This window comes from Furipterus horrens, unplaced genomic scaffold (genome assembly GCF_987537825.1).
Source record: "Furipterus horrens unplaced genomic scaffold, mFurHor1.1.pri manual_scaffold_1, whole genome shotgun sequence".
Taxonomy (NCBI): Eukaryota; Metazoa; Chordata; class Mammalia; order Chiroptera; family Furipteridae; genus Furipterus; species Furipterus horrens.
In genome coordinates this window covers 30393598-30419548 of record NW_028327171.1, presented here as the reverse complement: position 1 = coordinate 30419548, position 25951 = coordinate 30393598, and positions in this window count along the sequence as shown.

The window sequence follows — 25951 nt, the reverse complement described above, 5'->3', positions numbered from 1 at the left end:
TTATGGCAAGTAACTATCAAGTTGGAGTTAATAAAAAATCAGCAAGAGTAATATTTGGATACATAAAGTTAAGTGAGGAAATCATTACTACAAATAAGTTGTGAAATAATGAGATCTGAGTTAGGATTTAATTGTGGAACTGATGTTTGACTGGACTGGGATAGGGATGAAAAGGAAAGTATCTAGAGGTAGCTTTGACATTGTGTTGCAATGGGAAATTTAATTGATGTAGACAGTAAATAAAAGAGGAAAGTAGGGGTGAGGAGAGGAAGAGGAGGAATGGTTAAAGACATTCTGTCAGTAATTCATTGCATAAGTATTTATTGAACTAATATGTGCTGGACATTGTATCAGGCCTTTGTGACAGAGAAGTGCCAAGACTGCTATTAGCTGCTTCTATCTTTACTGTGTTCTTTGTGGTCTCATAGTTTGAAATGATCCATGACAAGACTTAATATGCATATTTAATAGTTGACAGATATCCAACATAAATGACTAATGTCAATTAGTGACCAGAGACTTTATTTCTTGCCCCATTCCCAGGCTCCCATGCTACAAAAGCCTCAGGAAAGAAGCAACAAAAATGGCTATTGTGAACTCCCTACAAAGGCAATTAATTATGAGGGCTGCATTTAGAAAGTTTTTTGTGATTTTTTAAATTTATTTTTATTTAAGTAGTGTATTTGGGAAAAAAAAGATAGTCAATTAAATTGAAACCAAGCCACCATCATGCTATACACCTTAAACTTACAGTGTGATATAGTCCAGTTATTTCTCAGTAAAACTGAAAAAAAAAATTAGATGTTTTTTCATAGTCTGAAATTAGTGAACAACTTATCTAGAAAGGGATTTAGAGAGAACAGACTCAAGAAGGAGAAAACATGATGCAGATAATAATTAAAATAAAATAAAAAAAAATATTTACTAAGTTGAGAAATAAGGCGCCAAATGAAAACTAAAATCAATAGTCAGATGGCAAGAACAGGGTCTGACTTAAGCAATAATATTAATCACAACTGACAAGTTCCCCCAGATTACAAAAGTGAAGCATTTGCCTTGGAATCAGTACTGTCAATAATCATACAGAACTGTGATAATAATAGTAGTTTAGCATTATTGGATCCGGTGCCAAGTCAGGTATTTTCTGTTTAACTACAAAGCCTAGAGAACTAAAAGTGACAACTGAGACGAAAAGCTATTATGTGCACTACATTCGATAGTTCACCAGCTTTTAAGTGACACTACCCTGCGTGAGATCATTACCACCTTCGTTTTCTCATTTCAGCCAATTTGGTTTTTCGACTGTTGCTTCCCATTACTTAGATAAGAAGAGTGCTTGATGCACCAAAAGTATATCCTCAGAGGGAGTTTGTTTGAGCAGTCATTTTCTTCTTTTATTTTGGGAAGAAGGATAGATCATTGAGTTGCAACCTTCTAAAGATATTGTGCCTGCTAAACATAAATTATTTGATTTGGAGAAGGGAAGACAAGGTTGTGTTATGTGCCTCCTTTACTTCCCCATTGTCAGTTTGGGGAGAGGTTACCTATTTTCAAAAATATTAACTCCCCCATTAGACTCCTTTTTATATCACCTTAAAATCCATCGTACTAACTAGATGTTTGTTCTGGTGTGTATATGGGATGAAAAAGGAAAATGTAAGCCAGCTGCAGCTGCAAAAAAAAAAAAAAAAAACCTCCACAAAGACACAGTAAATGCTACCAAACTACAAAGCAGGTGTTTCTAATTGGCAGAAGGCTTTTCTTCAAGGTATGAATAAGACATTCAAGATGAAGACATCTATCCAATACGTTTTCAAAGTTCTCTGTACTTCTTTGCAGAGATGGCTGGCTAAGAGGGAAGTACTGTAATGACCAAACATGACAGATAATAATAGGCTATATTCTAAGAGGGACATGTCATTTGTACTCATATTCCAATGGCTAGAATTAAGTTATATGACCACATCCAAAGGCAAGGAAAACTGGAAATTTCAAACTATCTGTCCAAGAAAATGAAGAAAAAGTAGATTACAAGCATTTCCGTTTCTTATCTGGTTTGTCAGTTGGCTTTCTGGCCACTTTATTTTCAGTACAGATGACAGCTACTATATTCTCAGGGAATTTAATAAGAATAATCTAGATCATGCTCACTAACAAAGGCAATGTGTCAGTGGCTTAATGCCACTTAAATTTATTTCTCAGTCACAATACATGTTCAACACAGTTCACCAGAACTGCTCCGATTATAGTAATCAGTGAGGAGTCAGATGGAAGCAAATCTTCATAATTACCATGGTAGGAGGAAATGAACATGGAACTCGTGTAAATTCTGCTTGTATTTTATTGGATAAAGAAGCTATTTGTCAATACCAACTTCCAAAATTGTAGAGAAGTATGTGTCCAAAGAAGAAATGCAAGGTGCTGTGTCTTAGTGCCTGTTCCACAATTCTAGCCACTACGTTCATCTCACCACTGAAAATATCCAACGAAGGTGCAGCCTCCTCTATTAGTTACTGTTTATATGGTTTCCTATGAATTGTCAAGCTATGAACTAAAAAAGAAAAGTTATTTTTCCCTGCCTTCTCAATGTACAGAGGTGAATTATGAGAAAACGACCATTATGTGTGTCTGGGGAGGCCCAGAAAAACAATAGACTTATTTTCTGGAGGGAAGGCCCACTGTAATACAGGATCCCCCTGCTAGGTGAGTGCTCTAGGAACCCATCTGTATCAGTGCACCAGGTAGCATTACTGTGAGAGGCTACATTCACCTTCAGAGAATTATATTGAAGACTCTTTCAACATGTTTGCGCATTTCATAACAGGTGATTTATGAGCACACCTGTCCATACTATGCTGAGTGCTCAGTAATTTTTAACCAAAACTGGCATGACCCCCATTCCCCACCCTCCTTATTTATCTGATCTCGCCCCAAGTGACTTTTTTTTTGCCAGATGAAAAATGTCCTCCAAGAGAAATGTTTTGCCAATGTGGGATGTGGAAAAGGTGAGGAAAAAAAAATGAAGAAGCACTAAAAAACATCAAAATCATTGAGTTCAAAAACTGTTTTGAGTATTGGAGAAGAAAAAAAAATGTCTTGATAGGTAAGTGTACTTTGAAGGTGACTGAAATTTAAACATCTAAGAAAAAATGCACAATATTTTATAAAAAAAATTCTGGGTTTTTTTGTGTTCCCCTCATAAATACTTTGAAAAGAGTAAAGACAGTAAATCAGACATATTGATTACTGGTTTATAACAATTATGAAGTCCTACTGGATAACCTTTGTAAAAGCTTTCTTCCATGTGGGGAGGTGAAGTTCCTTAGTAGATTCAGAGTTTGCTCTTTGAAAGAATAGCCTTGTCAAGTCCCTTCAATGTCACATGTATGTGTGTATATGTGTGAAATCCTCCCTTGCTCATCATCCTACAGTATCATCTAAAGTACTTATTGGAAAACATGTTTGCATTGAGGTCTGCATGGCTTTCATTGTTTACATACTACTATTGAAAGTTTGGAGGGCAAAAGAATGATTTAATACTTAATAGACACAGCCATTATTTTATTAGGTTCTTGTTATCTTTGATAAAACAACTTCTTCAAAAAATTAATTAGCTTCCTATTTACTTGTTCTAAAAATGCCTGTATTTTGGTAATTTCTTTCAATATTTTTCTAGACATAGGTTTTTAAATTGGGTTTATTTCTCATCTCCTTCAGATTTATTCAATCTTTTTCAATATGAAGTTATTTGAAATTATAGGTTCGCATGGGAAAGAAATACTCTAGTGTTTACTTTGTTGCAAGGTTAATTGACCTTATTTAATGGGAAACTTAGAGAACATTTATCACCCAAATGATTTTGTCTCATTTACTAGATTTTGAGGGTTATACTCAGCTGGATCTTCCAACTTGACATAGCCACAGATTTCTGGACTTTATTTATTCTCATAGATTTCTGCCTGAAAACTATCAATTTTTCTAGGTGCCTGAACTCATTTCTCTTGTTTAGTATTGTAGTAAAAGTAGAAAAGAAATGTCAATGAATATTTTTCCAAAAACTTCCCATTGAGCTGCAGTCTTCCTAGGGACAGGGACTGCCTTCCAAGTTATCAGCCATAACAATATTGCCAATTGCAATGTCTGTGCATAAAAATGATCTTTACTTTCTAACTAATGACATTAATTTCCTCATAGATCACTACTAAACTGCTTAGCTAATTATATCTTCGTCAGTTACAATAGCATCCTAACCATCAAATAGTTTCTGTCTTGGTTAAGGATCTCTAAAACCTGAAACAAATTGCTCCAATATGTGCAATGGTACAAACTGCACAAAATTACCTTCTCATTAATATAATGTCATAAATGCATGTTCCAAGTCTGTAGCCTATGCTCAAAAAATTTGTTCATAATTCCCCAAGCAGAGCTCATACTTATGCATTAATCTTATCTCTTTCCACACAAAACACAACAATACAATGCAGTTTTTCTCCAATAAATCTTTTTTGTCACTTTTGTTAATATATAACATTTCTGTATGTTATAGCCCCAACAATATATTATATATAGTATATGCATATAGATTTTAAAGGTAATTTAAAAGAAAAAGAATACAACTTCTTATACTGTCTTTTATAATGATATAACTAACTTTACTCTTGCTCCTTGTTTCTTCATGTGGCTTTACATATGGGTTCATTTGCTTTCAATTGACAGCATCCTTTAGTATTTTTTATAAGGCAGATCTGCTAGGGACAAATTATGTCTGTTTTTGTCTATATGGAAATGTCTTTATTATTTCTTTCATTTTGAACAATACCTTTTTCTGGATATAGAATTCCATTTGACAAGTCATTAATTTGTTTATTTATTTTTACATTTTGAATGTTCTCTCACTTTTCCTTGGCTTTCTTTGTCTCTGATGAGAAATCAATGATTAACCTTGGTGAGGGTCACTTGTAAGCAAGCATTCTTCTCTTGCTATTTTCAAGATTTTACTTTTGTTTTCTCTTTCAACAATTTCTATGATGTTTCTATTTGTGGATATGTGCATTATACTACTTGGAGTTTGTAGAAGTTTCTGGATTTGTAGACTAGTATTTTTACAATAATTTGGGAAGTTTTCAGTCATTATTTCTTTATATATATATTTTTTATTTATTTGTTCATTTATTTATTTATTTATTTATTTTGTTCCTTTTCCCACCTCTTGTAGTGCCATTATGCATATGTTGATGTGGCTAATAGTGATCTACATTTTGTTGATTTTTTAGTATATCTTTCTTTATTCTCTTTTCTCTCTGGTTTCAGATTGCATAATTTTCATCAGTCTAGCATCAGGCTAATTCTTTCTTCTGTTAGTTCATATCTATTGTTAAACCTCTCTACTAAAATTTTTATTTGAATTAGTGTACTTTTCAACTCCATAATTTTTCACTTTATTCTTTTCAATATATAATTTCTACTTATAGAATTTTCTATCTCATAGAATGTTGTCATTATACTTTCTTTTACTGCTTTAAATATGCTTTCCTTTAGTTCTGTAAGCATATTCATACTTTCCAATTAAACCCAACATTGTTAAATACAACATTGGATTGCTCTAACAAAAAGATGCTTGTTATTTTCCTTGATATATGGTCATACTTTTCTGTACTTCTGTATCTCATTTTTGGAAACTACATATTTTATATAATATAACAACTCTAGAAATTATTCCTCCCCCCAATCTATGCCCTGTTATTGTTATTTAGATATTTACTTGTTTAGTGACTGACTAGATTATTTTGATGAGATATATCCCAACTACCCTCATCCACCATGGTGAAACCTCTGATGTTGTTCCAAAAGGGTATATTCTTGGGCATGCTCATAGTTACTAATGGATGACAGTGATTTGGGCAGAGCTCTCTTTGACTGTCTTTCTCTGACCACACTAATTGCTATACTCTTTTCAACAATATCCTGGGATATAGTTTGCCTTAGGTAGAATTTGTGTTATACAAATGGGAAATGGAGAGAATTTGGGAAATCCTACCTTCTGCTGCCATGCCCCAGAATCTTGCCTCAGCAACAGGTAGATGAGGGCAGGATGCCAAATGCAGGACTGCCCCTTCTTAGCAGATATTTCTCTGACTGGAACTTGGGAGAAAGCAAACTCTGTCTTACTGGCCAGAAGTGTGGAGTAGGGTTTCTGCCTCACTGAGATGAGAAGATGAAAGATGATATGGGTCTTGGTTAAGACAGATAGTTAATTCATTTTTACTGAGTTTTAATGTGTTTTATTGAATAAGTTTTTCTAAATTAGCCTTATGCACTCTAGTCCATTCCCAAGGAATTTAAATCTTGCTGTTTTGTCTAGTTAATTATTCTCCCCAGTTTCACTGGGGAGCACATCTAGGTAGGTCCTTATACCATCAAGATGCAAATGGAACTTCCATACTATATCTTTTCAGTAAACATTTCCCATGCATCACTTACATCTGTAGTTAGTGAAGCCAGGCTTTTATTTATAAGAAAGATTAAATGGATTTCTTCAATCACATATACACATGGCCCATTGGTACTGATAGAATCGGTGCTCATCATATTTAACTCTTTGGCAGATCTCTGCCCAAACTTACTCATATTATTAGGAAGATGAGCAACTCACTTTAGGTCCAGGGTCACTGCTCAGCATGACAAACTTTAATTATAGCCTTTGGATGAAGACCTTTAAATGTATGTTGGAAAATACTAGTTTAGAGGAAAACATTAAAATATTCATGTTTATTTTAGTAATTGTATTAGCAACCAGTTCAGATAAAAAAACATTTGACTTCTGATAGAATATGCAAATTGGGCATGGATTTAACACAACTCATTTTCACACTCCTAGACAAATGATAATAAAATAGTAGAAACTCACAAGATCTATATAAAAGGAGAAGAAAATAGTAAAAAACAAATTTTAATAAACGTTGAGAAAATGTAAAAGTTGGAAGAGTAAGTGGTAAATGACAACCACAATGGAGAAATACATGTAAAGGGAATGTTAAAGTTCACTTACATTGTAGAACAAAAGAGGACCACACCAAGACACATCATCATTAAAATGCCAAAGGTGAAAGATAAAGAGAGAATCCTAAAAGCAGCAAGAGAAAAGCAGAGAGTTACCTACAAAAGGGTGCCTATAAAACTATCAGCTGATTTCTCAAAAGAAACTTTGCAGGCAGGAAGGGACTGGCAACCAGTATTCAATGTGATGAAAAACAAGGACCTACAACCAAGACTACTCTATCCAGCAAAGTTATCATTTAGAATGGAAGGGCAGATAAAGTGCTCCCCAGATAAGATAAAGCTAGAAGAGTTCATCATTGCCAAGCCATTATTATATGAAATCTCAAAGGGACTTACTTAAGAAAATGAGGATCCAAACTGTGAACACTAAAATGACAAACTCACAACTATCAACAACTGAATCAAAAAAAAAAAAAAAATAATCCAACTAAGCAAACCAGAACAGGAACAGAATCATAGGTATGGGGATCATTTGGAGGGTTATCAGCTGGGAGGGGAAAGAGGAAGAAATGAGGAAATGGTGCAGGGATTAAGAAGAATAATTAGTTGATACAAAATAGACAGGGGGAAGTTAAGAATAATATAAGAAATGGTGAAGCTGAAGAACTTATATGCACAACCCATGTACACAAATCAAGGGGGGTGGGATTGCTGGGGGGCAGAGTGTGCTGGGCAGAGAGATGCAAAGGGAAAAAATTGGGACTACTGTAACAACATAATCAATAAAATATACTTAAAAAAAGACACAGACACATTAGAGATGGCTGTGTGTGTACAGAGGGACAACTATGAAAAGAGACAGCAAGAGGATGACAATCTGCAACAGAAGGAGAGAGGCCTCTGGAAAAACCAACTGCACTGACACATTGATCCTGGACTTTCAGTCTCAGAACTGTGACAAAATAACTTTCTGTTGTTCAGTTCACATAGTCATTGGTAATGTTATGGCAGACTTTAAAAACTAGCACAGGTGATTAAGTAACATTTTTGTACACCAATAGGAGTTATGCAGAAAGGGGATTATCTCATCTCCCATTGATTCCTCCCATGCAAAATAAGTGAATACCTTTGTTAGGCTTATTATTAGAATGGACATGAGTGAGAAGATGGTCTTTGAGCTAGAGGATATATCCATAGAATCCTTGAAACCCAGGGACAAAATAAAACTACTAAAAACAAAAGCAGAAACAGAATATTGAAGGCCTGAGTAACAGCTACAAAAGTTGTGACATCTACATAATGGGACTACCAGAAGACGAAGATAGAAAGTAACAGAAGAAATATTTGAATACACAACAAAATAATAATAAGGGAATCCTATGAACAGCTATGCCCACAAATTTGATAACCTATATAAAAAGGACCAATTACTTAAAGACATACCTTGTCAAAACTCACACAAGAAGAAATGACCATTGGTATAGGCCTATTATTTATTAAAGAAATATAGTGAATAATTAATAATTTCTAAAACAGAAAGCACCATGTGCAGATAGGTTCCCTGGTGAGTTCTTCCAAACATTTAAGGATTTAATTATACCAATTCTCTCAAATTGTTCTCAAAAGATGTAAGCAAAGGGAATATTTCCTAACAAATTCCATTAAGCCATTATTATCCTAATATCAAAAGGAAAGAAGATATCACAGAAAAATATGGATCAATATCTCTTATGAACATATATGCAACATCTTCAGCATAATATTAACAAATAAAATCCAATAATTTTATTAAAAGAATTATACACTAACAGCATGTGGAATTTACCCCAGGTAGGCAATGTTTTTTTTTTTAATATTTGAAGATCAATTGTATAGTCCATTACTCTGACACACTAAAAAAAAAAAAAAAAAGTTCATATCAATAGATACAAAAAGAGCATCTGATCAATTACAGCATCTATTAATGATAAAAAAACTCTCAGTAAAATAAGATAGAAGGGAAATTGCACAACTTGATAAAGACTATCTACACAATACCAATAGTTAACATCATACTTAATGTTGAGAAACATGAAACTTGTCCACTATGATTAGAGAGAAAGCAAGAAGTTCAAATTAATTCATTAAGACAAATTAAAGATATAAAGATAGGGAAGGAAGAAATAAAACTGTTCAGAGATGACATTATCATCTATGTAGAAAATCTGAAAGAATCAAGAACAAAATCTCTTAAACTATTAAGAAGTTACAGTAAGGATGCAACATGTAGGATTAATATGCATAAGCAAACATTTTCCTGTATACTAACAATGAATACGTAGAATTGGGAATTAAAAATGTAATAGCATTTACATTATTATCTACTGAAAATAAAAAAAGCTTAGGTATAAATCTAACAAAATGTACATATGTCTAAATCTATATGGGGAAAGTGACAAACTATGATGAATAAAATTAATGAAGAACAAAATGGAGAGATATGCTACATATGGATAGGAAGACTCGATATTTTCAAGATATCAGTTTTTTTCAAATTGATCATTAGATTGACTACAACCTCAATTAAAATTCTGCCAAGTTATTTTGTAATATCAGCACACTGATTCCAGAATTTATATGGAAAGCCAAATGGCCAAGGATAGGCAAACCAATATTGAAAGAGAAGAACAAAGTTGTAGAACTGACACTATTTAAATTTAAGTCTTACTACAAATTTAGAAGAGTCAAGATGGTATGGTGTTAGCAAATTAATAAATAAATATAGGTCAACAGAACAGAGAAGAGATGCTAAAAATTAGACCTATATAAATATAGTTAACTGATATCTGACAAAGGAGCAAGAGTCATATAATGGAATAAAGAGATTCTTCTCAAATAATGGGGCTGGAAGAACTGGACATCCCCATACAAAAAAGAACATTAATCTAGACACAGACCTTAGAATCATCAGAAAAATTAACTTAAAATGGACCCCTGACTACATGAAAAACACAAAACTGTAAAACTCCTTCAAGATAATTCAAGAGAAATCCTAGATGTTCTTGGGTATGGCAGTGACTTTTTTAGATACAATATTAAAGACATGATCCAAGAAAAAAATAATTGATAAGCTGGGTTTCATTAAATTAAAATTTCTGCTTTGCCAAAGGCAATAGAAGAGAATGAAGAGACCTGCTACATACTGGAAAAGTATTTTCAAAAGACATATCTGTTAAAGGTCTGTTACCAAAAATTAAAAAAAAAAAAACCTTAGAATTAATCAATAAGAACATAACCCACTTAAAAAAAATGGGTCCAATACTTGAACAGATACCTGACCAAATACGATATATAAATGCAATTCAGAATATGAAAAAATAAAAGTTTCACATGTGTCATCAGAGAAATTGTAGTTAAAACAGCAATGAGATGCTACTATATATATACATATATATATATATATATATATATATATATATATATATATGCCTATTATAATATCCAAAATCCAGAACATTGAAGACAATGTCAATTGCTGATAAGCATGTGGAGCAACAGAAACTCTCACTTATTGCTAGAGGCATTGAAAAATAGTACAGCCAGTTTGGAAGATATAGTTTGATTGGGGGGGGGGTGTTTGAATACCAAACATGGTTTTAGCATATAAGCCAGCAATTATGCTCCTTGGTATTTATGACACAGAGTTAAAAACATGCCCATATAAAAACCTACACATGGATATTTATAGCAGCTTTACTCATAATTACCAAAACTTTGAAGCAGTCCAGATGGTTTCATTAGATGAATAGGTCAATTAACTGTGGCACATCCAGACTATGGAATATTATTCAGAGCTGACTATAAATGAGCTATGAACCCATGAAAAGACATGGGAGAACTTTAAATGCACGTTATTAAGTGAAAGTAGCTAATCTGAAAAGTCTACCTTTACTTTATAATTCTAACTCTATAACATTCTAAGAAATGCAAAACTATGATGACACTAAAAAGATCAGTGATTATTGGAAGTTGGGTGAGGAGATTGATGAACACAGAAGATTTTTTTAGAAATTGAAAATACTCTGTATGGTAGTATAATGTCGAATTCGTGTTATAAAATGTTGATCCAAACTCAGATAATTCTTGATATCCAGCAGATCCTTTATTTAGACTATGGACTTGGGATGATTGTGACATGTTAAAGCCATAACTGATAATGTTTATCAATTTTAACAAATTTATAGCTCTAATGGGGGATAATGCTAATAGGAGGATGTGTGTGTGTTTTAGGTGGTATATGGTTTGTGTGAGATGTAATTCCCTCTCCATTATTCTGTGAACCTAAAACTGCTTTAAGAAATAGACAATTAAAAAAAAAGAGAGAAGTCGAGGTTGGTAAAGGAGGATGAAGGGCTCTTAGACGGAGATCTCTAGAAAATTAAACTAAGTGAATAAATTACCTGACATGTACGAATATTTGGCAAATATGATTTTTTTAGCTTATTGAGAACAACCACAGATGGATACTTAGAAAAAGCAATAATGAAGAAACTATAAACACTTCTGCTTCTGGTCAAGATGAATTAACATGGACCAGAATTACCCTCCCATGTTAAACAGCTAATAAAACTCAACCAACCAACCAACCAAACAAACAAACAATAAAAAAACATGCAGACTATATGAAATGATCTAATATATATAAAATGGTCATATAATTAAATAATTTGATGTAGAAAGTGAAGAGTACCATGAGGAGTCAGATGTGCTTCATATGTTATTTGAATTTCAAAGGAGAAATTTAATTGATAGAACTGCTGCGATGTGTGAGCATCATAAACATGTAAGTTATAGAGGGATAACAAATAGCATCCTTCTTTAATGCCCAAGTTTGGAATCATTTTGGAGCCAGTCTCAAAATCAAAATTCAGTTTTTCCCCTGATAAATCCACACTGAAGAAGGTAGAATGGATTTGTGGCCGAACGGATTGCTTAATCTGTACTCCTTAGGAGAAACCTAGGATGTCACAGGAAGTGTTCGACAATGGACGGCCACCAGCAGATCCCAGATACTCTCTTTGCAGGCAGACAATTCCCAAACAGAGAGCTCCCAAGGGCAGCATCGTCGTATTTAAGTACCTCTCTCAAATGCTGTAGTCGGCTAAATCACACTTCTGTCCTGGGAAAGTGTGAGGAGGCTTAAAGTTTCTGGAAGTTTCTTCGTGAAACAGAATGATAGTCACTTCTCAGATGTGAACGCCAGGGTAAAACAGGTGCCCTTTGTCATACATAAAAAGAAAATACTGACATATTTCAGACACACACACACACACACACACACACAAAAAACAGCAAAAAACACTCATTATTTACTTTTTCTATCCTTTTCTTCACACATGCAAAACAATATTCATAAAAGAAGTACTTGAGAGGCCAAATTCATGTTATTATTTCATCATATTTGTCACACACGAGGCTATTCTTTAATTATTTCAATTTTTTCCTCGTGAAAAGGCAGTCTTTTTTTTTACTAATTAATATTTTAATTTGACTTTGTTGGCTTTTGTGCTTAGAGCAATTTTAAATTGATAGTTCACTTATGATGAATTTTAATAAGGAAAATTAAACATCTGTCATAGTTATTCCTTATATATACAGCAGTGGAATGTAAATTTGCATTGCAATAAGATTTATTAGAAAAGTTTAAATTTTCATTACCTACTCTTACTGCATTTTTATTTCTTAAGAGATTCAACCAAAATATAACAGTTGATATAGACAATATTATATTATAATATATTTTAATAAAATATATCAATTGTTATTTTAGAGCCTATCAAAAATATATAATTAGTTGAAATGATAATTTAGAATATTTTTTCTTTTTGCAGTTCTTTCAAAATGTGTTCTCCATCGTCAAAATAAGCACGTATACTTATTTGTACATTAACACACTTAATATATGTATGTACAATTCAAACAGATTTTTTAAACTATCTGCTTAGTTACTATGAAAAGACTTCCAGAATGATTATCACATTTTCAAAAATTCATAAGAAAATATTAATGTCATACTGCATCCTTGACTTTCACTTGAGGGACCTACTTTTTCTTTAATTCATTGCTTTACTCAGCTGAAAACTTAATTTGTTTCCACTGGAATGATTTCAGCCTGGGTTCATAGTCCATAATTCCTGGTCCCTTTATACAAAATGTGATTGGGGGGGGGTGTGTTCCATTCAAATTCTGACATACAAAAATTTTTAGAGTTCTTTCAGTAGTGCCTTCAGTTCCATAACTACTTGTTGGCTATGCGAAAACTGAGAATTATCTCCTATTAAGTCTTCAAATATTCTATATACTTCTAATACATCTGCTTGCCCCTAGTGTTACCATAAATTATGTTTCAAGATGACATAAACCTAACTTTTGTACTTCTTGTTTCCAACATCGTTTGTTTATATGAGATGATCCCAACAGAGAAATGAATGAATTTAGTCTTATTGATAATTAGTTCTTAAGGAAAGCTGAGTGATTTATATGGTTCTCTTCAAATACTTTAAAACTTTTTTAGATTGAGAAAGAGATATTTATTATACAGGTCTATTGTATATCATGTATTTTCTCTTCTTCATTAACATTTAAATCACATGATAAGTAAAATTTTTGGATAATTTCTGCTTAAAAAAGCTTCCCATTCTATGAATATTTTATGATGATAAGACATAAACCTCAAACTCTTCAACAGCGCAAAATGAAAAGAAGGCGCTATTCTTCTTTTATAAAAAATAAAATATTAGCATGACATAATATTCCACTACTTAAATATATCATGATTTCTTACGTTATTACCTAGCTACATAGTTGTTGTTTTTTTTTCTGATTAGTTTGCTCTTAAAAAAATTCTGTGTCTAATTACTAAATGTTCACATAAATGCTCAGCTATGTTGATTTGTGATGTCAGGGCTTTCCAGCTATTGGTATTATTGAGCAGTATTTAGGGAGAAGTTATCATCTCAAGGTGTCCAATTTTATTGAAGTCACAAGAGTTTATGAATGCAGAGATCTTTTGAATAGTTTTTTTTGCTTCTGAAAAAAAATTGTTATCTAACTATTCTTTAGATACTGTAACATGTGATTGATATTATACTACTTTTCATACATAGGTATTGTATAAGACTTAGACTTTATTAATTTAGTCTGCCTTTGGTAAATAACTTCTCTGAAAATTAAATTTTAAGGCCATAAATAACTTTTAAAAATTAAAGTATTTCCATTTAATTGTGCAAGAATACAAGTATGGATTTGATTCTAAATCATATAAGACATAAGCAATCCCTGAAGTTATTTCCTGAATTCTAAAAAAATAGCCATAATAATTTATCAATCAAAATAGCTTTTTTGTTTTGTTATTGTCTCTTTACACTCTGTAAAGGATTAGATTAGTAATCAAAGATTGCATATTTTGATGCTGACATGGAAAGACAAATATCAGAAGAATTTACAGTCTGGGATGATAATATCCTTCAGATAAGAGACTGATATCCTGAAACATGATAAGGATGAGTGACAATTTGAAGTGCAAGGTCCTGACTGCATTAAATACAAGGGTTCAGGGAGTTGTAAGTCATTTATGCTAACAGTCTTGTCAAAGTGACATATCTTGTCAAAGAAAGGTTAGAAAACAGAATCCTGTGGCAAATAAAGAGAGTTTTGGTATCTTTTCAATATTTTCACCCCACTTGGTAAATATTTGTTTTTGTAAATTAAAAATAAAAGGAACTTGGGTTATAACTTAAACTTATTCTGAATATGTCACAAGCATATGAACATATTATATAATTAGAATATAAATATATATAAATATATATATACACATATATATACACACATATAATTTTTTCCAAAAAATATTTTTCAGAAATTTAAATATGGAAGGCAAAACCAAAATATCAATCGCTTTATTTCAATCTTATAGGCATGTATAATCATAACCATGAACTTGAACACATTTACTACTCTTCAGTTTATTTTTCACTTCTGAATTAATAAAATGCAGATCACATTAGAATATTAACTCTTAGAAAGCTCTCTTTTCCATTTCAGAAGAATAATGTAGTTACCAAAAACAGTTCCCAATTTTGATACCTTTATTCTAAAGCAATTAAGATCCATTGCTGGGACTTGTTACTTTTTCTCTCTCTCTCTTTCTCTCTCTCTACACACACACACACACACACACACAGACACACGCGCGCGCGCGCGCTCGCGCGAGCACACCATAGACTCATAAAGTTGTTTATCATGGGAACATTGTTAAAACTTGAAGAAAATATACATAATTATATACATTTAGTGTATTGAGATGCCAATCACATACCTAATCAGCACACATGTTTCTTCAATGTCATCACATATATTATATCAAACACATTTATTTAAACCATGTTACTTATGGGCTTTCATGTATATATCTACACTACGATTTACCCTAGTGCATTCCTTTTCTTGATTACTATTGTCATTAACCATCTAATTAATATATGCATCATAGGGAAGTCAACGTAAAGACTCACTTGGTTAATCATTACCCTTCAGACAATCCTAAAGAAAGGAGTAAGCTAAATTTCACTAATTTAAATAAAATGATGCATAAGTAGAGGTGTTTAAAAGGTGTTAAGAATTATAACTGCTAATTCAAATATTAAACAAGTAATTGGATCCTAATTCGTTCCCTTCAAGGACATGGTAGAAAATGGAATATAAGGCAAGCACATCAGGATAAAATGATATTTTCTGATTATATCTATAACTTTATAATTAAGTACACATATTTGACAGTATACATATGGAAATGTTAGGAAGCAAAAATGACACGTTTATTATTTTAAGTTGCTTTATTTTATTTTATTTTCAGAAGGTCCACAGATGTATACTCACACAGTCACTAATATAAATGCTTAAAACAGGATTTTGCCTCTATTACCTACACACATAGCATGAAATATAGGTAAACTGTTCTCTCCTTTACAAAGAAGTGGTGAAGACTAAATACACACCACAAACATGCAAATATTCAACTCAGTGGAAGAACAATGCAAAATAATGTCAATAAAGGAAATTAAAAAAACAAACAAACAGGGGATTCAGCTGAGTTAAAAGAGAAAAGTTCTGTTTAAATGCAGAAGAAAATATTTGGCAACCGCAGTTTTAAAATGTTGGCTCTCCAGCCACAATACACATCAGGATCAACTGAGGAACTTTATGAAAGTGTAGTGAGGCTCACCCTGAGATTTGGTGGATTGTTACTGGGTCTCTGTCTTTACTAGAAACTTCCAAGGCAGGGAGAGAATGTACAGGCAAAGCTGAGACCTACCCTCTTAGCCCATTTTTGTAGATAAACAATTACTTGAAAATTTACATATAGTAGAGAACATGTTAGAAGAAGAATCCTAGTTTCTTCCAAAACTGCAAAATATGTGTGTGACACTGGTCTCATAAGACCTGTTCTCGTTGGGCCTCAGCTTCCTTATGCATAAATAGTTTGAACTAAATGGCATTCAATGTAGATTATGGAAAAATCCAGCTCTAAAATAACTTGAAGATGGTTAGGTTACTAATGTGGTTTAGGTACTAGCAGTGCCTTTCTCTGGAGGTTACTAACAGTTGGTATATTATATTTTTATAGGAGAGAATCATTATGAAATAGAAAAAATATATTTCATAAGACTGGTTTAAATTTTAACTCTCCAATTTACATTTTGTACAGCCTTGTGCATGTAATTTGACCTAATTAAAGTTTAGCATCCTCATCTCTAAAGTGGTTGTGGGTGTGATAATACACAGTATAATTATTCAGGAAACTATAATATAACTGAAAATAACACTGTATGTTTTAAATTCCTTTATAAAATTACTGGAGGTGAAATTTTTAAGAATCAATAGCATTTTAAAAGGATGATTGACTATGAAACTCTGAAGAGGAAATAAACAGGATTTCTTAAATTGGTACGGAGTTCATTTGGAAATGCTCTTCAGTAATTGCAGCTTTGGCCTTTCAGGGGAAGGTTAATCCAGTAACCCAATTACTGGATTAAATCCACCAAGTATTTAAGACCATGTAAAATACACTAGGTTGGCCAAAAAGTTCATTTGATTGTTTTCATAAGATGGCTCTAGTAGCACTTGTCTTTAACTTCTTTCAAAATGATATTGTTAGATTGTTATTGTGACATCTGTCAGATCAGTATGCATTAAAAATCAAAATTGAATTTTTTATAGCCATTTTAATATTGAAGATGGAAGAAAATAAGCAATGTTTTTGGCATATTATGCTTTATTATTTCAAGGAAGGTAAAAATGCAACTGAAATGCAAAAAAAAAAAGATTTGTGTAGTGTATGGAGAAGGTGCTATGAATAACTGAACATGTCAAAAGTGGTTAGCAAAGTTTTTGCTAAAGATTTCTTGCTGGATGATGCTCCAAGTTCAGGTAGACAGACTAGTTGAAGTTGATAGGAATCAAATCAAGACATTAATTGAAAACAATCAACATTATGCCATGTGGGAGATAGCTGATATACTCAAAATATCCAAATCAATAAAGTTATTAGATAAAATAAAAAATGTATTTTACTTTACAGAATAAAAGCATACGGTCTTTTTGGCCAACCCAATACTTCACCCATGATTGTTTGAGGGATGACTTTATTGTGTTTGCTGTATTTATTTCATCTCAGGTAGGCATAAGAAATTGGCTTTGTGAGGTCATTATGTCTCCGAATAAAGCAAGAATAAGATCCTCAAGTAACTGTAAGTGCATTGCCTTGAAGATTAATAAGCACAAAAAGAAGATATTTTTGTGGATGTTTAGGTATATTCTTAAGATCTTTTCATCTAACCACAACACTACTATGCAACACTACCAAGTGAGTTATGATAACAGTAATAATTTCATTCACTTATTTTTTCTTTGAACACATACACTAAACCATACCATACATTCAGCACTGAATAAACACTAGAATTTTCACAAAACAGGAGGAAATAAACGTTATTATAAAATCATTGAAGTAAATTTCCAGTTTTGAATGTTGTAAGTGTTAAGTAGTAAAGTGCTTCTGGGTATGCAACAGAGGGTGTTTATGAAGGAGTGATATGTAATTAAGTTGTAAAAATGAGTGGGAATAATTATCCAAGAGGGATGATAGCAATCTAGAGGTATCTCAGGAGTTTCTACAAGGCTTCCAATGGCTTCTATCCTCAGATTTTACACACCTCCTTTTCATGCCTGATGTCTTACTACCTTATCTGGCTCAGGTGTAATTGGAATGCCAGATGCATTTCTCTAGGTTCCAACTTACTTTAGGTTTACTTTCTCTCAACCCAGGGAATTTTTTGAGGAGGTATAGTATTTTCTAGACAAATTCCAATGTTTTGCCCATTTTTACACACATTTTACACATATTTTAAATCTATACTCTGAATTTTTCAATTTTTGCAACATGAGCACAAAATCCAAAGATAACTAATTTTTTCTCTCTGGTTTTCTAATTCCTTGCTTTAGTCAATGTGTATCTTTTTAAAAAGAAGGGATCAGGGAAGTAGACCAATACCATGAAAAGGGAGAAAAAACATAGATTAACATACCAAAATGTTCTCTGCTAAAAAGCTTGAAATGCCTTTTAGACATCTGAGTGAATATGTAAAACAAGTAATTAAAAATACAAACATATAGTAAAAAAATCTTAGACTGAATATAGACATTTGTTATGATGCTGATATTATATATTATTGGATTACAGATATAAATAATATAGATAGATTGTGGAATAAATCATGTGCTATAGCACATACATTTAGGAAGACTAATCTAAACTTAGAAGACTAGTCAATGCTCAGAGTGCTCTAGAAGATTCTTTGAAAGTAATGATAGCATCCCTGTTCACTCCTTTAATTGTACAGAATGGCTGAAGGATATATGTTAGATGATAGTTATTGAACATGACAACCAACCTAATAAACAATCATCCTCCTGCTGTAGGTAATAATAAATCATCAATGACATGATTGATGAGCTATTAACATAATTCCAATACAAAGCTCAGCTACCACCTTAAACCACTTAACAATACTGCCATTTCCCTCTGGATTCTTTTTCATAAGAACTGTAGCTCTCAGAAGCTTGAGTATTGTTCAAATTTTGCCATTCTGTCCTCATTCACAGCACATGGCATGGATCATGCTTCCTGAGTAGCCTCTCTCTTGCTTGGCTCCTGTAAGACACCGTAAAAAATAGAAAGAAGACTTTATTTTTCATTCAAAATCACTGGCATTTCAGAATATTAACCTTACACAAATGAAGGCTAAACATAGGTACAATTTATTGAAATAAACAATCTCATGGCTGGAAAATTGGGGTTAGAAAACATGACACAAGAAAAAAGTAAAATCCAATATGTCAGAACATGGAGGCAGCTAGAATGTACACCTGGACTTTTGGTATATACTAATCAACCTGGCCTTGGACTTAGCTCTTCCTAAAGGATATGCTGATGGACTTAGCAGTTCCCAGGGGAAATGGTAATGGACCTAACCCCATATGTTAACTAACCTGGTGTGTGTGTGTGGGGGGGGGAGCAATGAGATGTAAATGACCTACTGAATATGTTGATAAGTAAACTCACCCTCACCCAAATGTGTTGTTGACAAGTATAAAAACGGCGCCTGCAGAAATGAGGGTGGGACTCCTATGGGCCCATGAGGAGGACCAAGAGTCCTCATTCCCCATTCTCCATTCCTCATTCCCCGGTCCCTTGCTCCCTTTTTCTCTTGCTCTTATGGGCCCTTGAGTTGGACGCTTGAGTTGGTCCGGGAGCTGCCTCCCCCTGCATTCCCCTCCCCCTTTTTTCCCTCAATAAACCCATTGCCTGACCCCACAGTGGTCTCCAGGTGATTTCTCAGAGCAAGGCTACCCTGACACAATACTACACAAACACACCACAAACATACATACCACACACATACACATATGGAATTAGAAAAGACTGAACACTAATTCATGTATATAATTTATTTTATCTGTAATTTTCAACCAAGAGGTATATTTTCTTTCTAAAGGAAGAAATTATAATACTGACTTGTCTGGATAGTAGGTCTCTAGACTTGGCTCTACTAATTAGCTATATATTCTTATTAAATAACAGAACTTCTCTGGAATTCACTTTTCTCCTTTATTAAATAATAAATTGATTGAGTTAACCCTTTTTATTACTAATAGCTCAACAGAATCACTTAAAAACTAGTATTTTTAAAAGCCCAAACTAATTTTTTGAGGCCCAAACTCAGATCTACAGAATTAAGTAGTGCCCAGTAAACTGTATTACTGTATTACAAATTTGAATTTCAGAGGTTATTGAAATGAACATTCCATTTTGAGACTCACAAGACTAGATTACTACTGTTATCTCTTCTGTCTTCAACATTTTAGGAGGCTGTGTGTATACTACACAGAAGAAAAAACATATCACTGTAATGTTAAAATTACAAGCTTCGCATGCTTGGTATCACTGTAGTCACAATATTTTCCTTTAACTTATGAAATAAAAAAATAGTGATAAAAAAGGTGACATTTTCTATATATTATACAGTATAACTTAGACTCACTACTCCAAGGATACATAGGGCCAGCCAGTTTAGACCTATGTCTACATGCAATGCCAATCTACCTTCATTAGGATTTTGAAACTTTCATGTGTTATACTTCTATAATTTTCCTTAATATAATGTTAATTTTAAGCACATAATATTAAATAATTTATTAAAAATTTTTTTGTTTGAAAAGTGAATTCTGCCAATTCAACAAAATTCTAAGATTATTTATTTGAATTTATATATATATATAAATAAAATAGAAAACATAAAACTAATCTAACCTAGAGCATAGTTTCTTCAATTCCACTAAAACAGTTAGTTAATTATGTTATTATCATATATTTGTTCTCAAATCTCCCTAAAAAGTCTGACAAATTAAAATATGAATATTTAATCCACCATATTTTCAGTTGCACCCAAATATGAAATATAATATTTTGCTCTATTGCAGAACACTATATTATATTCTTTACCTTTAACATTAGTTATAAACAGATTTTACATATTTATGCAATATAGCAGAACATGTGCATATTCATGATCAATTTGCTTCTCTGTGTGGAAAACAGACATATCTATAGATCTCTTCAATTCACATAAATTAAAGAATTTCCTCTATGGTATTTGAAAAGGATGTTGAAGCTCAGTGAGGTGCTCATCATTAAAGGGGAATTCGCATGTAAAGCTCCCATAAATGTGACAGATAAGAGACCTCTTTTACTATGTTTAGCATTTATTCAGCATTTTTGAAAAGTGAATTTTTATTAGAGCCTTCTCACAATGATCTTATGAGCTGGTGGTGTTATGTTCATTTGGAAATGGATGCATTAAGTGCCAGAGAAGCCAGGCACTGCTCGGGGTCATATGGCAGCCAAGCAGCAGAGGAAACCCAAATTCCCACCCTGAGACCTGACATTTTCTATGTGTGATTTTTCTTCCATGAGGCATACTACATTTTTTTTTTTTTCAGATGAAGCATTTTTAGGTAGAGTTAGACATATCACATTTATGTGTTGGGTTGGTAATTTACAAATAACAATTTTCAAAGAACAAACAATGACAGAGTGTAACAGTGTTATTTATGAATCTAAAATGTATTCTTAAGTTCATATTAGTTTTTCTAATCACATATATAACAGCAATATATATATGCATACATATATTTATAATTATATGTATATATTTATAATTTATATATTTGCATATTCTTCTAAGATACTTTAGGGTATATATTATCTTAGGGGAGACAGTAATCAAGGCTCTAAGACAGAAACTTATCATATAATTAAGCCCAGCACTACTACATTGTTAGGAGAGGCTGTCCTGTGCAATGTGGTCTGTTAAGCAGCATCCTTGGCCTGTTCCCACCATATTCCAGGGCACTACCCCACCCCTTTCCTTTAGTCATAACAATCAAAAAGTTCTCCAGACATTACAAAAAGGTGAAGGAAAAGTCTCTCCCCCACTGAGAATCTCTGTTCTAAATGACAATTCGAGCCCCTTCTATCTTATTTTGCTGTTTGTCTAATTCTATAACAGGTCCATTTACTCAAAGATTATTATATCATGTATCAGTTTACATATCATCGGTTTATTTCTACCTGACAATCTCTTACACAATGTGGTTCTTTGTTGTTTCTCTAATACTATCTCTACTTTTAGCTCGTTCTGTCACAGCCTCATTGGCCTTCTTCCTTTTGGTCAAATATGGTGAAATACTGTCTTGATTGCCTTAGTCGCAGTTACCTGCATGGCTCACTTCATCACTAAACCTATGCTCAAATCTCACCTTTACAAGATCTGCTTTGACCTCTCATTTAAATTATAATACCCTCCCACCCATAGTCCCAACATTACTGTAATAGAATAAACAATAATAAAAATCTAAATAATAATATATAACAATTTAGATTAGACATTATAATACTTTGATAAGGATAAAAATTATAAAAATGTTTGAATCACAGATATATTTGGAAAGTAGAGCCTATAGGGTTTATTTTGAGATTAAGGGACTAGTCAAGGACAACTCAAATAATCTTTTCTTTTTAAGGATTTCTGAGAATATTCTGTTTAATTTTATTGTTATTCAATTACAGTTGTCCCATTTTCTCCCTCATTGCTCTCCCCTGCCCCTCTTCCCACCCCAGCTCCTACAGTCAATCCCCACCTTGTTGTCCATGTTCATGATCACTTTATACTTGGTCCTTGACAAGACCCTCTTCCTTCTTTCCCCTGCTACCCTCCTTTCCCCTCCCCTCAGGTCCCTGGCAGTTTGTTCCTTATTTCCATATCTCTGGAATGCAATGAGATCAATTTCAAACTAATCATTCTGTCAACAAAATTGCACCATGTAATCAATACTACATGCCTATAACCTTTCCAAAATAAAGACATAAACATGTTTCTTCCACATCAATTTATTTTGAAGTTTCTATCTGCACATCGTAGCAGTGTTACTAATATATTTTTCAATGTGTATATGTTGGAAAATTTTGAGTATAAATCACACAAAATTTAAGAGGATTCCATTGGTACTCATCAGATTGAAGAATGATGTTTGCATAAATTATATGCACAAATCTTGACTCTACAACTTGTTACATTTTTACAAAATGAATATATCTGTATAATGACTAGCTACATCAAAATATAGACTATTACCCACACTATAGAAGCCTGGTTCAGGTGCCTACCCAAATGTAATGTTTTAATATGTATATAATATTATTATATAATTATATATTTTAAAGTTTGTCTTTTCAACATTTTATACGTAAAATTAAATTTTCTTTTATATTTGTCTTCTTTTGTTCTATGTAATATTCATGAGTTCCATCCACATTCAGGCATGTAGCAGTTTGTTCATTTCATGGTTATAGATATATCATTGTATGAAAATAATAGTTTATTTATTCATTCAATGTTTGATGGGCATCGGTTCTTAATAGTGTTTGCATATTCATATTTATATACAAATTTTCTAATACTCAAAAGTATACAAATGTCAAATATATATCTGTAGATAGAATTACTGAAATTTATATTCACAACTATATAGTTGTATATATAGTCAACTTTATTAGGAACTGCTATTTTATCAGTAGTAAGCATTCTGGTTGCTTCATATTCAAGCTAAAACCTGCCCTTTTAGCTGTTTTGTTTTGGTTTGGTTTGGTTTTACTGTCTGTTTTTTGTTTGAGCTTGTCTAGGGTACGTGTAAGGTAGTCATGGTTTTGTTTTGCATTTTCTTGATGACTAAATATTGAATATGTGAGCTTATGCTAATTGGCATTTTGCTACTCCCTTCTGTGAAGTATCTCAAGTATTCTTTCATTTACTTTTTTTCTTATGTGTAAGAATCCTTCATATAATCTGGATAGTGATGAATTCTTTTTCATACACGCATACACCTACATGTACATACATACCGACAAGTAGCTATAGAATCTTTTTCTAAATATCTTCTCCCATTTTGAGATTTTAAAGAACTATCTATTCTGCAGTTTTTGTCTATAACATTTTATTTAAATCAATTAAATCAATTATTTAAATTTATTAGTTTTATGGTTTAGATCTATTAAATATTTCCTCATTGATTATTGTATTTTTCTGTTACTAAGAGAAATATTAAAATATTCAGCTTTGATTATGAATAGAACTATTGTTCTTTTTAGTTGTGTGAGTCTATGTTTTACATATACTAAAGCTTATGTGTTGAATGCATACGAATTTAAAAATGTTATTATATTCTTATTGAATGCTTACAACTATTTTTGGCTAAATTTTTTTATTTATACTTCTTTTAAAAAGATGTTTATACTGTTTATTGAATTCTACCTAGGTTGACAGTTATTTAATATCCTTATTTTATAGATTTCATTCTAATGTCATTTGGCTCCCATTGAGCTTAGAAGCTATTTTAGTACTGCTCTTTTAAAAATATTGTTCCCTTATTTTCTCTCTCTCTCCCTTCCTCCCTCCCTCTCTCTCTCTGTCTCTCTCCCTTCCTCCCTCCCTCTCTCTCTCTGTCTCTCTCCCTTCCTCCCTCCCTCTCTCTCTCTCCCCACCTCCATTCCTCCCTCTTTCTCTCATTTCTTTCTTTCTTTCTTTCTTTCTTTCTTTCTTTCTTTCTTTCTTTCTTTCTTTCTTTCTTTCTTTCTTTCTTTCTTTCTTTCTTTCTTTCTTTCTTTCTTTCTTTCTTTCTTTCTTTCTTTCTTTCTTTCTTCCTTCCTTTCTCTTTCTTTCTTTCACTCTCTTTCTTTCTCCTCCCTCCCTTTCTTCTTCTTCTTCTTCTTCTTCTTCTCCTTCCTCCTCCTCCTCCTCCTCCTCCTCCTCCTCCTCCTCCTCCTCCTCCTCCTCCTCCTCCTCCTCCCTCCTCCTCCCTCCTCCTCCCTCCTCCTCCCTCCTCCTCCCTCCTCCTCCCTCCTCCTCCCTCCTCCTCCCTCCTCCTCCCTCCTCCTCCCTCCTCCTCCCTCCTCCTCCCTCCTCCTCCCTCCTCCTCCCTCCTCCTCCCTCCTCCTCCCTCCTCCTCCCTCCTCCTCCCTCCTCCTCCCTCCTCCTCCTCCTCCTCCTCCTCCTCCTCCTCCTCCTCCTCTTCTTCTTCTTCTTCTTCTTCCTTTTTTCTTCTTCTTTTTGGTGGTTTTGAATATTTTTGTCCTTTTCTTTCTTTGGTGCTCAACAATGGCATGACTATACTGTTTCTAAGGGTTTCTTAGTTTTTCTAAAAATCTTATTTGGTGTTTATAGCAACTCCTGAATATGTGACTTGATATTGGAAGTTTGAGAATTAAGTATGTCTTCAAATATTAGGCAGTAATTAGCTCTTCAAATATTGCACTTGCATCATTCTCTTTAATTTTTAAACTCATATTCAAAACAAATATATATTTTTACTTTTACCCTGACCTGTATGGTATTTTATGCTTTTTCCTTGTATTTACTATTTGTTTTTTTGTATGTGAGTCAATTAGGATTTTTTCATCCTTATTTTTGTTTTAGACTACTAAACCTCTTCTCTGATATGTCCAACTGCCTTTAATGTATCTATTCAATGTATTTTAGTGTACTTTTTAATTCTAGAATTCCTTTTTAATACTTTTCTTAGTTATATTACTGTACAAGTTGTTAATAAATAACTATATATTTTGCATTAATGTACACATTAGTCATGGCTATACTAAAATATATTCTCTGATGCTAATACCTGGATCACTGTACATTTATTTTTTGTCTTTTTTTTATTCATTTGTTTGTTTCCTATTGGATTGTTTTGTTATTGTTGTGACAAATATAGTATTTTATATTAAATGTGGCATATT